Source organism: Gouania willdenowi, chromosome 6 (genome assembly GCF_900634775.1).
Source record: "Gouania willdenowi chromosome 6, fGouWil2.1, whole genome shotgun sequence".
In the NCBI taxonomy this organism is placed as follows: Eukaryota; Metazoa; Chordata; class Actinopteri; order Blenniiformes; family Gobiesocidae; genus Gouania; species Gouania willdenowi.
Window position 1 is genome coordinate 55261497 of NC_041049.1, and position 16373 is coordinate 55277869.

The window sequence follows — 16373 nt, forward strand, 5'->3', positions numbered from 1 at the left end:
TCGGGTTAAAAAGCTAAACAATGCACTTCAGAAAAGACCCCACTTCCTCATCTTGTCCTCTTTTTTAAATGGTTGTTTTAAATACAACTAAGAAATAGTTGTATTATAATTAAAAACAGTTACAAAGACTGCTTACACGTTTTGGCTTAGTATCAATCTATAGTTTCCACATTATTGCATATCATCTTACTTCTGCATTTATTCAATTCTAAATGAAGCTGTAGGTCACTGAATATAAAGCCAGTGCAACACATCAAGGTGCTTCTGTTTGATTTTACAAGCAGGCAAAAACTTAGCTTTGAGTGCTTTGAAATCCCTTTGTGTTCAATGAAGTGTCAAACATAAGCTCCTTGGTAGCAATATGTGCAGACGGACTCCGAGGTGTTTGTCCTGCTTTCACTTAGCCAGCTGTTGCATGATGAGCAACAAAGTGAGCGCTGCTAAACGCTATAAGCCAACTGAACATGCTTTTACCATCCTCTGAAAAAATTGAACACAACTCTATCCATCCAGCAATTTTGGAGGCATTTGAATTTATCTATAGAAATGATTTACTGTTCAATAATTTTTAGTTTTATCTAAATATTTTAATGGTAAACAGGGCCAGTTGTAGGCAGGCATATATGAGGGGTAGTCAGAAACATTGTAACAGTGTTTTCTTCATTGAATTGGGTTGTTACCTGCAGCAAGTGTCCAACCCCAACCCAGAGAAGTGGATTGTACTTAGTCAGGCCTCTACCTTCAGACCTGTCCAACTTGGGTGTCCCACCTAAAGACTAAGCTCCAACTAGTTTAGCTCTTAAGATCACTGAGGCACGCAAACCCCCTGACCACAATAAGGTGGCAATCCCTCAAGGGGGGACACTGAACCCTCAACCTCTGCTACGGCCCTGGAATCAGCTGAAATGTGCACCTCAGCCCTGGTGGTGATGGTGGGAAATGGTTGGGCTGTGGGGGGTTCTCTGGTGGTGATGAGACCCTGTCTCCATCTCTCACTTCCTTCCCCTGCTCATTCACATCTTCTACACGAGATATGTTGAGAGCTTCCACCTGCTCCAGAGTCTCATCCTGTAAACGCATCCCCAGGTTGTGTCTAACTCAGGATGAGGCTGTCTGGAAGGGGTCTCCCCAGTCTGCTGTGGGCATGCCCAGGAGGGCTTCAAACTCAGCCTTCACTGTTACCGTGTAGTGTAGTGATATTCATGGCTGGTGAAGCACTGACTTTTTCAGAGTCAGATTTACAAATATTTGATAGCCTGTAGCAGCTGACAAGGAACTGCTTCTTTCAACTAAGAAACATCTCTAAACTCAGGAAAATGGTGTCAGAATAATTTGGAGCTATCATTCATGCTTTTGTGTCTTCACGTTTAGACTACTGTAATAGTTTGTTTTCACGTCTGAACAAGGAGGAGCTGTCTCAACTGTGCGAGAATTCTGACCCGTACAAATAGGAGGACTCACATATCCCCTATTCTAAAAGAACTCCATTGGCTGCCAGTGTCTTATAGGATCAATTTTAAAATTCTGGTTCTAGGCTTCAGAGCCTTGTAGGGTCAGGTTCCTTCTTACATTAATGATCTGATCCAGCCTTTCGCACCTGTTCGGGCTCTGAGGTCTGTGGATCAGAATCTGCTCATGGTTCCTTGCACTCGTTTTCAGACCAGAGGAGATTGATCCTTCCAGGCTGTTGCTCCCAGGCTTTGAAACGATCTTCCGCTCTCTCTGCGTTCACTTGACTCTGTTGACACCTTCAAAAGCCAACTTAAGACTTGTTTATTTGTTCAAGCTGTTAATTAGCTACTCTTGGGCCTTTTATATTGTGTGTGCTTTTTGTCTGTGAAAGGTGCTATATAAATAAATGTTACTTACTTAAACTAATCATTTCTTTAAATGAATAGGAGCAAGCAGGTTGTCAAATGGATGGATGGATTAATTTAAATGGAAAATTACACAAAATACATTAAAAGAATATTTAAACAGATGGATGGATATTTTAAAAGAACTATGGTACTTGAGCTGCTGATTTTGTGTATTTAATTTAATAAACTGCCCTGCACCATATACTAGTGCAGGGGTGGGAACCTCTGGGGACCTTACGATACGATACGTGATACAAAGCTCACAATAACAATTATCTCACGATATGACGATACTGCGATTATCAATATATTGGTCAGAAATCAATCTACGATAATCTATGACATAACAAGAAAATAAAGATTAAGTGAAAAAATACAAATTTTATTTTACATCTCTGAAAGACAATAAATTGAAAAAGTGTCCTATGAACAGTGACACTATTTTAGTGCAACATTTCTGTAAATAAGTGTCAACATACCAATGTAAACGAATAAGTATCTCCAATAGTGCTTTCTGAAAACAAAAAATAGGGTCTTTCTTACCAGTGACACCAGTATAGTGCAATATTCCAGTAAACAATATATTGGTTCCTTCAACAAACAGTGACAAAATTTCTGTGAAAATGTACCTGCACATTTTAGTGGAAAAGCAGAAAAGGTTTTGATTAAAAAAAAAAAAAAATCGATACTTAGCGAGAGCATATCTATAATCGATGGTCTTGTGACCGTGGGAGCAGAGGTTCTGTGTTTTGCTGAGAGTTGATGAATTTGTCTGCCATCATTGATGTCTAACTTCATCACTATTATCATCAGTAACTATGTAAACGGGTAATTATAGAACTTGACTGGATAAGTCTTCTACTGGTTTAATAAAAGGTAAAAGGTGAATTTGTCTCCTGTCTCTGAATGCAATTGCTATGTTTTTTTTACAGCAAATTTCCTTCATTGATGCTGTTGAAAAATAGACCTTTGTCTGACCTCAATTCATACACACAGCTGCTATACAATTGCAAATTCCCAAGCAAATGTGACAAAAGAAATGGAAGAAGCCTACGGTCCCTCCTTCAGAATGGAGTGATTAGGTTCTCACCTAATTTCTTCTGTCTGTGCTCATGTGTCAGTGTGTGTGTTTGTGCTGTGTATAGAGGCATTATCTTCAGTGATACAGTTAACCAGGCTTCTTCCCTTTATTAGTTCCTGTTGGTCTGTCTGCGTCCTCTTCCTTTAGGCAGAGGATGTTGAAAAGTAGGAAAGACATCACATGCAGGTACTGCTCCACCAGTGTGATAATAACCTATGGTCCAAGTCTGACTCAGCACATAAATGTGTTACCCAACTAGGGATGGGTATCGTTAAAGATTTATCGATATTACTACTCTCATCAAAACTCCTTAGCGATCCAGTACTTTATCAATACCTTACTTTTTTATAAAAATCAACAGACAAACAAAAAAACAAAAAACCCAAATAATGAACATCAATCTGTTAATTTTTGAACATTTTTAACCACACAAAATAAATGAAAAATACAAAATAAGTAGTTCAAAATAAAAAAACTATACATGTATAAATAAAACAATTAAAAAAATACAGTACAAAAAACTTTTTTATGCTAACACAACACTAAACCAACTATCTAAACAATAAAAATATTCAAATCAAGCATATCGAACAAAACTTAACAGTGAAAAATCGTGCAAAAGGAGAATTAGTGAGCTGCGCTTTTGATGGCTGCGGCTACATTGGCCCTTGACAACAAGGCTAACTATGTTGATTAACCCCTGTTTTGCCATATTAACTCGCAACGTTTTAGCTATAAGATAATATATGATCGCAAGTCATTACTCAAACTGAACATTGCCGGCAGCCGAGGCACGGTAGCGGCCGATGTGCGAGGAAACCTACTACTACGCCGAGGCGATCCAGTGGCCCACAAAGCAGCGGGTTTGCCTGCCAGCACTCGCCGCCACTGGAGAAGACGGAGACGGCGCGACAGACGGCAGAAGCGTGGCTGCCGCGGAGGATTATCGTCTAGGCTAATGGCTAAGACGTGGAGAACCCTGCACGGCGTACACACACACACACACACACACACACACACACACACACACACACCCACACACCCACACACACACACACACACACACACACACACACACACACACACACACACACACACACACAACTCATCTGCTTCTGGTTCTGCAGCGGCACACACTTTTCTGACTCAAAATCACAATAGCTGCTTAAATAGCCATGTGTTTTACTGTAATGTACATTTTTTTGGCTGAAAAAAAGAATATGTGGATAGCGTCTACAGACACGCTTACTCATGAAGTGAGGCAAAAAGGCGAGCACCGTCTACAGTAGCCCCTCCCATCAGTCAGCTCCGCATGCAGGTTCTTAAAGGGGACATATCATGTAAAATCCACTTTTTTAGCCCTTAAATGCATTTTGTTGTATATTTAGAGTGCTTAGAAATACAGAAAAGTTCAAATTAGTCTCTTCAGGTGCTCCGTAGATATCTTTATATTCTGCTTTGGTCATATTTTTCAATCTGTTTTGATTTTTCTATTCTCTATTACGTTTTTTGAACAATAACGTCACAGTATTTGCAGCGGAACTGCCAAATTAGGACATCGACTCCAGGCCCAACACTTCGAGCAATCCGCCATTTTTATTTCTCGCTTTTATTTTGTAGTCCAAGCTCAAGGATGCAGAAGTTACAAGAGGATAAGTCATAATGTTCGGTTGTTGGATGTAGTAACCCACACGCTTCATTACAACGTCTCCCAGCATCAGAACCTTTTCAAAGATCCTGGTTGAGTTTTATTTTTCACGGAAATGTACCCACATCTGTGGGTAAGGTCATTTTTGTGTGTGCAAAGCACTTCAAGGATGACTTCTTCAGCAACCTCCACCAGTATAAAGAAGGATTTACAGAAAGACTGTCTGATTGAGGGTTCAATTCCTTCTATCTTTGGAGACGATGAACAGAGCACTTCGGTAAGCTGTAAATAACGCTAAAAAGTGTGATGATAAGACGTCCCTGTCATTGTTTTGTTAGCATTAGCAGTTGCACCGTCTTCATTTGTTAGCACTGTGTGCGCGTTTTAGATCCTTGATGATATGGCCTACGTGGTTTAATTTAAGTCTAAAGTTTTCATTAGTCATTTCATTTTGCCGTTTTTGTCTCCGAAAAGACTGTATTAAAATGCATTTTGTGACGTTAGCTTGGGGCTAGCGTTAGCTCGGTGCTTGTGTTAGCTCACTTGTTAGGGTTCTGCAGGTTCATCGTCTTCATTTTCATCTCGCTCCGCCGGGTCAGACTCTGGCTTTAACATGTAAGGCTGGATGGACAAGTCTTCTGTTGTTGACATTTTGTAAATAACGTGTGAATAAACATTTTCTGCACCGCTAGACAATCGTATCTCTTCTATCAAACTACAAAAATGGCCGAACAGGGTGGAGTTGAACCAAGTGTGACCTCTGCAACCTGGAGAGGGGGCGGGGTATGAAGTGTCTCATTTGCATTTAAAGAGACCGCACCAAAACGAGTTGTTCTTAGAAGCACATCAGAAAAGGGGCCTGTGGAGCTATAATAATGAGGAATTCAGACCCAAGCATTGCAGTTCCACTTTATATAGACCACAACTGTATGATTTATATGTAAAAAGAAAGGATTTAAAAGCATGATATGTCTCCTTTAAGGAGTACTGACAGGCAGCACGGCAGTATCAATGTTTGTCTGAGGCTTGAGGATTAACGCAACCTTAAAAATACCATTAACAGGACCGGTAAGGATGTATCCCTATACCCAACCTTAAATAAGAATGTTTGATATGTTATCGTTTGCAGTATATCGTGAAAACATTCTCATCGGTAAGAATATGTCATCCCACGATAGAAATGATAAATTCCCATGTTGGAAATTAGCAAGGGCCATGGGCCATTTGTCCCTCAATAAGCCAAGAATGCCCCTAAAAACCTTGTTCCGTGGGCCAAAATTACCCCAAGTTTTTGTCAACAAACTATTATTCTCTGGGGAGCGGAGCGCTGTTCGTGGGAGCTCCGCTGCAGAGCCTCCGCAGTCTCTCGCCTCTCGCTGCTCATCACATCCTGAAGCTGCCATGCAGCGGTACATCAAGGACCGCTACTTGGTTAAGACTAGACAACATCCAACAAAGTGAATCAGTCCAAGATCCTCCACCAGATCCACCCAAAGTTCCATAAACACGGTGACAGAAATGTACCAGCAACGATTATGAACTGGAAAGTGGACTAAAGCATGCTAAGCTAAGCTAACCCACCGAAACATAAAACTGGGCTAAGCGCTAACGCTAACAACTTCTTAAAAGGAAGAGACCAAGTAAAACGTACATGGCTTACTGTCATCAAACCACAAAGAGCCACCGATTTGTTTTTGGTAAGATTTAAAACTTGTACCGAAGTATAAAGCTAACATGTCACAAGGCGTGTGAAATAAGTGTTAGCATAAAACTAACGTCACTGTATTCATCCGTCCCAACTTGTGAAATGCAACATTTTTTTATTATATTTCACGTGTTTACAAGACAAAGCTTGTCCCATTAGACAGTAATGTAACTACTATGATTATTACACCAAAATATCCTGTTAGTACTGCTCACAGTAGATTAATGATTAAATCATCAGCCTGATCTGGTTTAATTATAGGAAGTCAGAGAGGTATTTATCAACCAGAACTTTATGTAACTCATTATCAGATATTCAGCAGCAGTAAAAACACAATTGGAGTTATTTTTGCTTTTCATGTACTTCTTTCTTAAGAAAATAATATCATTTTAAGATAGGAAATGCTAACAGAGTGACCCACATGCAAAAATATATTCCATAAAATACAAGCTCATGAGCTCTCTGAGTCAGCAGCTATTGTAGCCTTTTTTAATGTGTAAATGCTATTCCTGAAGCAGATTCTAGTGTTGATGTATTCAAATTAATTTGGTGTTTGTAAGGAACCTATTTACACTTTCAGATGGAAATTGTTTAAATTATTTATTTATTTATTGTTTTTTTTATCATGATTTTTATTCTTAACCTGATAAATACCAGAACTTATCTGGATACATTTTTTTAGTCTACAGTATCTCGCCCATCCCTACACAAGCGGTTGATTAACACAATACCTGTTGTTACCTGTTGTCTACTAGCGTTCTCAATAGAAGCTGCACCAGCTACAATAATAGTAAGCACCAGTTTTGCTGCTTGTGGTGCTCAGCTGTGCACACACAGAAACAATGACAGTCTTTTGGGGTTGTTTCGAGATGCTGTGCAGCTGCACCAAGCTCTGTTTCCAAAAGACAAATAAACGGTCCATCCAGGCAGTCTTCTCATAGCTCACAGCTTTTAAATTGAGTCAAAGCTACACAGTACACAGAGTTAGTGTACTTCTCTCTAAAAATTACACTACATAAACAGTATAAACAAATGTGATGCAAGCAAATTATAGGCACTTTTGCACCAGTGCGTTTTTCAGTGTCATCAACTTGTTGACTATTTATCAAACATTTACACTCTTTAGTAAGAATTTAATTACTTTTACTTGAGTAGGATATATCAGTACTCCATACACCTCTGGGAAAAACGACAGAGAAAACATGAATCATTGTGTAAATGACCAAAAAACAGCCACTCCAAATACACAAATTCTGAAACTTACAAAATCCTGCAACTTTCTTCAAATTATTCCCCAAAAAATTATCAGAAAATCAAGGAAATTTAAAGCTGCAAACCCCAATAATTATTTCTTTAGATCAAATCAAATGTATGCCTCATAGCTCAATGAATCGAACATCATTTACAACAAAAAGAAAGGAAAAATGATGAAATTGCAGCTTGAAAGTTTGTATTTGCTCTCCACCGAAAAACATGTGATTTCTTGTTTGTTTGTTTTTTTGCCAGAACAGGGAGGTGCTTAACAACATTTTTGGTCAAGTTTGTTACTTTAAATTAATCTAAGTTTCTCATTGGGACTGAACTTTATATTGCTGCGTCTCCTGATAACAAAAGCCCCACTGATACTCTTGAACAGCATTTTAAATAGTATATAAACGAACAACGGAGAACTTCTTGCTAAAACTAAGGTTTTAGTTTGAGAGAGAGAGATCTTAAACTATCCAAACTAGTGGAACAATCTGGCCATTGTTTCTAATTCTAAATTAGACTTACTCCACAGATTATAAATGTACTGAAAATGTGGTTTTCGTGCAGTGTTGGCGTTTCCTCATCTTGTGTCTCAGTGCAAAGGCAAACATACTAATACATTTGTTTGTGGCGGTACAGGGAGGGATAAGGCTGATGAGTGGGGTATATTTAGGTCTTTGTGTGTACTACATGTTTGAGGAGGAAGGCAAACAAATGCAGTCATTGATCCATATTCTACAGTCCATACCAACTTATCTTAAATGATATGTTCCATGCTCGGAGCGCAGCACCGTAACCCTCGGATACCTCGATCGCGGCTCACATTGCGTGAAATTATTCCAGATCAATAATTCATAGGGTTAATTAATGTGGTTGAGGACACACCTCGCTCAACCAGACTGGCAGGTTGGTTTCTAACCACCACCACCAAAAAAACCCCATCGGAACAGAAACGTGTTTTCTGAGCTGTAACTTTTAAAAAAACTTCTGCCTACAGCAATTTTGTCTTTATAAAGCAATAATTCAATTCACTGTTAAAGTAATGTTGTCGTTTATGTCTAATTCTGACCTGGTAAGGATGAATCTCACACCAAGAACTGTGTGCCATATTGGTTTATGCAAACTGTTAAAATCACACTTTTTTATTTGACCTTGAAAACAGGCTTATATCGGGTGCTGAATGTAAATAAATAAAAATAAAAATAAAATAAAAGATAACTGGTCTAGCTTGTCAATATTTAGCATACTTTCTTCACATTTGGATCAATTTTCTCACATTCAAGACAGAACATTCTTTTAAAATCATCAACAATAAATGCAAATGTTTAAAAATGTTAAATTTAAATCAAAATCTAAATTCAAATGTTACATTTAAAATGAAATAAAAGCCTTGAAAGTGCTCCAATTATTTCAACTTCTTATGACCGAGAGGGAGATTTCTCTTCATGTTATTGTTGATTTAATGTTTTTCATTGTTGGTTTCAAACTTGATTTAATGCTTTAATGTTGTTATTGATCTTTAAACCCTGTTTAGTGTTTTCTGTTGCACTTTTTAATCATGCAAAGCACAATGAATAAATGCCTTGTGTCTGAAATGTGCTATACAAAATAAATTTGCTTTGCTTTTAAACATTTTAAAGTCTCTTGGGCTGAATTTGGTCCGCGTGCCGCATGTTTGAAAGGTCTAGATAAAGTACAGTCTGCCTCCCATCCATTCAGATGTAAATTACAGCCACAGTTACACATTTTTTTTACACAAAAATGGAGATAAATGAGGACATCACAGTAGAAATACCTACAGAGTGTCAACAAATGCTCTTATTTACAGTTATATGGACTGGATGACGTAAGGATTGATTTAGTAATTGTTTTCAGTCAAAGACTTTCAAACTGAGCATTAAAAGCAGATGTTGATGTGGATTTAACCCCGGAGGGTCACACATGGACCGATACATGCTGTACAAACCCGGGCTAACAGGAGAGGAGTTAACGGTATATAGTCTCATGAAGTAAATGTTAAAGCTCTAAGTTTGTTTAGAGTCAGTTAACTTTATTTTTCCTTATGAATGCTTCTCCTGGAGTTTGATCATCAAACTCCAGGAGAAGCATTCAAACTTTGATGTGTCCCTAAAACACCGTCAGAAAACCTACCGAGGAAGGCTCGGCTCGATTTAGGCGAAACCAAACGTATAAAGAACGTTTTAAAATAATAATTTAAAAGGGCCCTGGGTTAACAAAAGTTGTTCAAAAAGAAAAGAAGAAAAAAAGTGTCCTACCTTCAGTTTTGCTGCCCGGAGACGTCCCTCCGCCCCGCGGTGCTCGGGTCCCCTCTTCACCGTCCTCGGACACCTGGTGTCCGGGTTAGTGCCCAATCAGCGGCCGCTCGTGCACAGAGCGCAGTGTTGAGACGTGGCCAGAGGCTCAGCGTGTGGAGTGGCAGTGGGCTGGCCCACGGATGGTAGCGGTGGGTGGGTGGGTTAGGAGCAGGCGGGACCGAGGACCGAGGACCGCCGAACCTTAACCTACTTCAATTTAACACAATATCCACTGAGGTAGCGCCTTCAAAGAGAAAAGCTCACCAAAATACACTGGAAGTTTTGGGGGCTTCCTCATACATTTAGACCACACGTGTCAAACCCAAGGCCCGCGAACCAAATACGGCCATTTGGAGCCTCCAATTTGGACCGCGGGGGAATGTAAAAACGACAGAGAAAACATGAATCATTGTGTAAATGACCTAATAAACAATTTGTTTAGAAAGTGTCTATTTGCACGGTTGCCTTACGGAAACCCTCGGTGCATCTTAGGGTTAGGTTATAACCCAATATCGCAACAATTTTTAGGGGTTAGGGTCAGGTTTAGTCTTAGTCATGCAACCTAAACTGGCCAATGACTGACCTATCACGTGACCTAAACTGGCCAAATAGGGGCACTGTATATGGATAGAATGTCGGTATATTGATACGGTAACCGTACGGATAGCCAATGACATTTATTTCATAGTCTTTACCAGTTAGAGTATTTACTAGGGAGCAAATATTTATTCCTGGTTATTGTTTTCCATTGTTTTATTGGGCTTTATTTACTGGCGATTAGTTCCTTCTACTCGGAAACACATAGAAACCAGTTGTAATTTTATTATTTTTTTTAGTTATTATTACTTAAAAGGTTACCTCATTCAGATATAGCCTATGTATATGTTCAGAATTTACTAAGTCTCCGGTAGCCTATGTCTCCAAAATGTTGCCTGCTTGAAGTATCTAAATAACGGCCCCTTCAAATACACAAATACTGAAACTTCCAAAATCCTGCGACTTTCTTCAAATTCTTCCCATATAAATGATCAGAAAGTCAAGGAAATTTAAAGCTGCAACCCCCAATAATTATTTTATTAGATAAAATCAAATGGATAAAGGTCGAAATTGCTGCTTGAAAGTTTGTTTTGCTCTCCACCAAAAAACTCTCCATTTGTTGACATTTTGAATAGAAGTGTTTTTACTTCAGTCTTACCACCATGACTTCTTGTTTGCTTTTTTCGCCAGGACAGCGATGTACTTGACACCATTTTTTATCTAGTTTGTTCCCGGTAATCCCTGTGATATCATAAAAATAGATAGATGATGAAGTAAAAACACTCGCATCCATCTCCACATCCCACACTGCAATGCACAGATAGAATGGATGTGCTGATTTTGTGTTGCTTATTACTTTGTAATTTTTGCTATATTTATCCACTGGACCTCTGAATTTAAGTAACAGTTACAACCCCCTCACAGCCACATTGTTTCACAGCTCATAGCAAAAAATGGTGTTTTAAGCTTTGTATTTCTAAGCAGGAAGTCAAACACTCATTCATCTTATATTTCCTTGTAGATCCGAGCTAAACAAACAGCAGCTAGCTCTTAATGGCATCAGTAAACAAACTGGATGGCAGTGTGAATGATCAAACAATCATTTTTAGAGGAAAAAAAATGTTGAATACTCCAAGAAGGATGCACCTGGATCCTGTGCGAGTCCGACTCATATCCTGTCCTCCCAGCACTAGAAACCAAAAGCTTATGGTCCCACTGACAGTCTGAACAGACGAAGACGCGGTCGCACTGGCACACACATTGTAACACTGCTGTACAAATGGTTACGTGTTATGTAAAGAAATAGACATGTTGAACTGCAAAAAACGGTCTGCATGTTGGTCTTTTTCCAGTTTTTACTACTATTTTTGTTAGTCTGGCCAAATGACTTGGTTATACTTTTTATTAATTTGCTTTAGTTTCTGGGATGACTTCCTCAGAGGTTGTGTAAACTTCAGTGTTTATCTACAAATGACAGTTTAGTTTATTCATAAATAACAAGAGCACTCAGAGAGTGACACGGTAGGTTCAAATGTATGGGCACCCCCATTAGTTTTCAAAAAATCACAATGAAAAGTGCAATCTGGATCTGATCCAGATGAAACTCAATGTGGTAATTGAAAAAACCAACATAAAAATCAGTCAATTACGAACCGAGATATGAATGTTAGAAATTTCACAAATGATTAAAGATAGAAATTTTTTCAGCTTTCCAAACTGATCCAGAATCAGTATATGGATCCAGATCCCCTCCAAAATCTAATGGCATTTTCCATACTGTAAAGTTTATCTTTGGTAAAAAAAAAAAAAAACTGTCTAAATCTGATAAATACTTTTGACGTAATCCTGCTAACAGACAAACAAACAAAAAATTAAAAAGTCGTGAAAATTTTACCTGTTTGGTAGGTACGGTAAAAAGAGTAATTGTTAAAAAAAAAATGCTGTAATACTATAGATTCAACCATGTAAGTCTTAAAAATGTTACAAATAATTACAACATTATTTAAAAAGGGGTCCTTACAAACATTAAATTGTACAGCTTGTTTATTAACGTTCAAAGTTATTATTATTTTTTTTTTAATATTGATACAAAAATACAAACACACCAAAAATATTAAACTTTTACCCCATTAAAAAAAAAGAGAAATGCCCTTTGCAGAACAAGATCTTTTGAACCTTTTGTGATGTTAAGATCCTCACACAAACCTGTGGAGAAAAAGGAGTTTTATTACAAAAAGGACATTAATGACTCTTTTAGGCAGTGTGGATAACACTTCAGTGGAACCTATTACACTTGTTACAGTCTATTCCAAAATGACACATTTTATGGTAAAAGGTGTTTCAAACCATGCTAATAACTGCTTATGATATGTATAGCTGGTGAAAGAAATAGTTACTGTCTTCGAGTAAGTTGACATTTGCAGGAAGCTGCACGGTTAATATATAAACAGTTGTTAGAAACAAAAGACCAAAAAGCACATGTTTTTAAAGTGTCTCTAAAGGATGATTGTGTTTGTGAACACCAGGAGAATCCATCTTGCAGGCAAGGTTACTAAAATATCCTATGTCATCAGATTACGTATTTAGCTACAAACTTGGTATAATCGGTAAAGTAGATTGGACGCTGCCTTGAGGGACTCCAGAGATGACACGTTATCTGTTAGAATGTAATCTTAGTGTGAGGTTATCAGACAGAAGCAGGCTACTGTTTGGCTCAGAGATACGTTAGGGTGCGGCCACTGTCAGTGCTTTCAACAGAAAAAAACAACACAACCATCCTTCTGTTATTCTTTTTGTGACCCACAAACTTCTCATATTCTGCTAAGCTCATTATATGAACTAAAACACTGTGAAATGCATTCAATCCCAGGGAATATTAATTTAGTATCTATTAAATGTATGACCATGCACCTTTGTCGATTAAAGGAATTAAAGAAAAAAATGTTAACATGGAAACTGATAACAGGGCGACACAAATGTAATCTGTAAATGATTAGTTGTCCTTACAAAGTCGACTGGTTTGAAAAGTCTGTGTGTCTTGTTTTGAACGACAAAACAATTCAAATCCCAACAAAGGAATTCATGAAGGGTTAAGGTTAACCAATAATTAACATTTGATAAGCAAAGAATAGTGAAGTAATTGAAGGCTCTCTAATATAATTAAAGCCTGCAGTTTTTCATACAGTTTTAAGAGACATAACAGACCTACACTCTAGATGTTTGTACATAACTTCTACTTTATAAAACTATGTCATATGATCAACTAGTGAAAAACAAATGAACAATAAACGATTATAAGACACAGAGGCAGATACAATGGCCTCATGTAAAGTACAGTGTATAAGAAAAGTATTCACAGCGCTTCGCTTTTCCCACATTTCATCATGTTACAGCCTTATTCCAAAAGGCATTCAATTCTTTTTTTCCCTCAAAATTCTACACACAATACCCCATAATGACAACATGAAAAACATTTTTTAAATGTTTGCAAATTCATTAGAATTAAAGAATGAAAATATAACATGTACATAAGTATTCACAGCCTTTGCTCAGTACTTTGTTGTGGCACCTTTGGCAGCAATTATGGCCTCAAGTCTTTTGGAATATGAAGCCACAAGCTTGACACATCTATCTGTGGCCACTTTGGCCCATTCCTCTTTACAGAACCTCTCAAGCTCCATCAGGTTGGATGGGGAGCGTCGGTGCACAGCCATTTTCAGATCCCTACAGAGATGTTCAATGGGATTCAAGTCTGGGCTCTGGCTGGGCCACTCTAGGACATTCACAGAGTTGTCCTGAAACCACTCCTTCGATATCTTGGCTGTGTGCTTAGGGTCATTGTCCTGTTGAAAGATAAACCGTCACCCAAGTCTGAGGTCAAGAGTGCTCTGGACCAGGTTTTCTTCCAGGATGTTTCTATACACTATTGCATTCATTCTTCCCTCAATCTTGACTAGTCTACCGGTTCCTGCACAAACATCCCCACGGCATGATCCTGCCACCACCATGCTTCACTGTAGGGATGGTATTGGCCAGGTGATGAGTGGTGTCTGATGTCCTCCAAACATAACGCTTGGCATTCACGCCAAAAAGTTCAATCTTTGTCTCATCAGAGCAGAGAATTTTGTTTCTCATGGTCTGAGAGTCTTTTAGGGGCCTTTTGGCAAACTCCAGGCTGGCTGCCATGTGCCTTTTACTAAGGAGTGGCTTCCATCTGGCCACTCTACCATACAGGCCTGATTGGTGGAGTGCTGCAGCGATGGTCGTTCTGCTGTAAGGTTCTCCTCTTTCCACAGAGGAACCCTGGAGCTCTGTCAGAGTGACCATCGGGTTGTTAGTCACCTCCCTCACTAAAGCCCTTCTTCCACGATCACTCAGTTTAGAGGGACGGCCAGCTCTAGGAAGAGTCCTGGTGGTTCCAAACTTCTTCCATTTACAGATAATGGAGGCCACTGTGCTCATTGGGACCTTTAAAGCAGCAGAATTTTTTCTGTACTCTTCCCCAGACCTGCGCCTTGAGACAATCCTGTCTCGGAGGTCTGCAGACAATTCCTTCGACTTCATGCTTGTTTTGTGGTCTGACATACACTGTTAACTGTGGGACCTTATATAGACGGGTGTGTGCCTTTCCAAATCATGTCCAATCAACTGAATTTACCACAGGTGAACTCCAATTAGGCTGTAGAAACATCTCAAGGATGATGAGTGGAAACAGAATGCACCTCAGCTCAATTTTGAGCTTGATCTCAAAGGCTGTGAATACTTATGTACCAGTGATTTCTTTGTTTTTTATTTTTAGTAGTAGTAGTAAAAATCTCAAATGTTTTTAAATTGTCATTATGGGGTATTATGTGTAGAATTTTGAGGAAAAAAGTGAATTTAATCCCTTTTGGAATAAGGCTGTAACATGATGAAATGTGGGAAAAGCGAAGCGCTGTGAATACTTTGCGTAAGCACTGTATTTTCACTATCGGTGAGTGGTGTAATAGCTCCAAGGTTTGGGTCCAAAATAAAAATGAAGTTGCATGAAGAAAAATTGTTTTGTATCCCAATAAAGAGTAATCTTTATACTATAAATTAAAACAGAGATCAGATTTTTTTCTCACATTCCCACATGCAGTTATGGGCCAATGAAAATAGTATTTTTACAAAAGTATTTTTTCAAGGGATTATCACCCAAGAACCAATGTATATATGTGACTAATCATTAGTAATTTGAACTGTCTATGTAAATAGCTCAAAGCTGATCAAATGGCAGGGAGCTGAGGCATGTGCAAAATTGTTTACTGAAGACATGTTGGAGCAACGAAAACCCCAACAAACTTTTTTCCAAATTTGAGGGGCTGGCATGTCCACCAGATAGGATGTAGATCTATTTATATATTCTGAGAGAGTAGGTGGAGCTGTATATTTATTATACCAAATTTCAGTTTCCTATTGGATGTAGTTCCTGAGATATTGGAAGCTGAAAATGGAAGAAAAATGTGTGCCTATTGAATAATCACGGGACAATTGGTGAAAATTTCGGAATTCCTTGAGACCAAAGTGCATGGGCCATTTGTTGAAATGACATGGAATGACCCATCCTCTTCTTCCCCTATTTGTTTCTACTAGTGCAGTGCCCATAGGATGTATGTATTGCTATAGAAGAGTGGGAGGGTAAGTAGCTTTTTCATGGATGGCCAAATTAAGTTAGAAGGTGGGACATCAGGGACATTTAGGTTTGTTGTGAAATGTGTAGAGTGATAACTATTGTGTTTTCATATATTTTGGCTTTTTCATATATTTTGTAAAATTTGAAATTTATAAAGTGAACAAGTGGGTGGTTTGAATATAAAAATGGATCATTAGTGTAAAAATGTTCATTCATCTTTTTATCCAGCTCACGCCTGACGTGCACAAAATTAAACTTAAAAAACTCCAATTAATCTAACATACAGTACATGTTTAGAACTGAAGGAGGAAATTAGAGGGTGTGTGT

The 16373-nt window shown here is 38.4% G+C and overlaps 2 protein-coding genes across 7 annotated transcripts in view; both read right to left on the minus strand.

Annotated features, from left to right (window-relative positions):
- Window positions 1-16373, minus strand: part of chst6 (carbohydrate sulfotransferase 6) — a 28534-nt gene that overhangs the window by 12013 nt on the left and 148 nt on the right. Inside the window, exon 1 of one of the 2 annotated variants that reach the window (XM_028448781.1) lies at window positions 9818-12280. The exons of the other annotated variant lie outside the window; for it this stretch is intronic. The gene's annotated coding sequence lies outside the window, so the exon portion shown is untranslated. Of the gene's footprint in view, window positions 1-9817; window positions 12281-16373 lie in introns of those variants that run through there. 2 annotated transcript variants of the gene reach the window in all.
- The window catches only part of tmem231 (transmembrane protein 231), a 41131-nt gene that overhangs the window by 8691 nt on the left and 16067 nt on the right, over window positions 1-16373 (minus strand). For 3 of the 5 annotated variants that reach the window (XM_028448792.1, XM_028448789.1, XM_028448788.1), the window contains one exon: window positions 12419-12598. The exons of the other annotated variants lie outside the window; for them this stretch is intronic. The gene's annotated coding sequence lies outside the window, so the exon portion shown is untranslated. Of the gene's footprint in view, window positions 1-12418; window positions 12599-16373 lie in introns of those variants that run through there. 5 annotated transcript variants of the gene reach the window in all.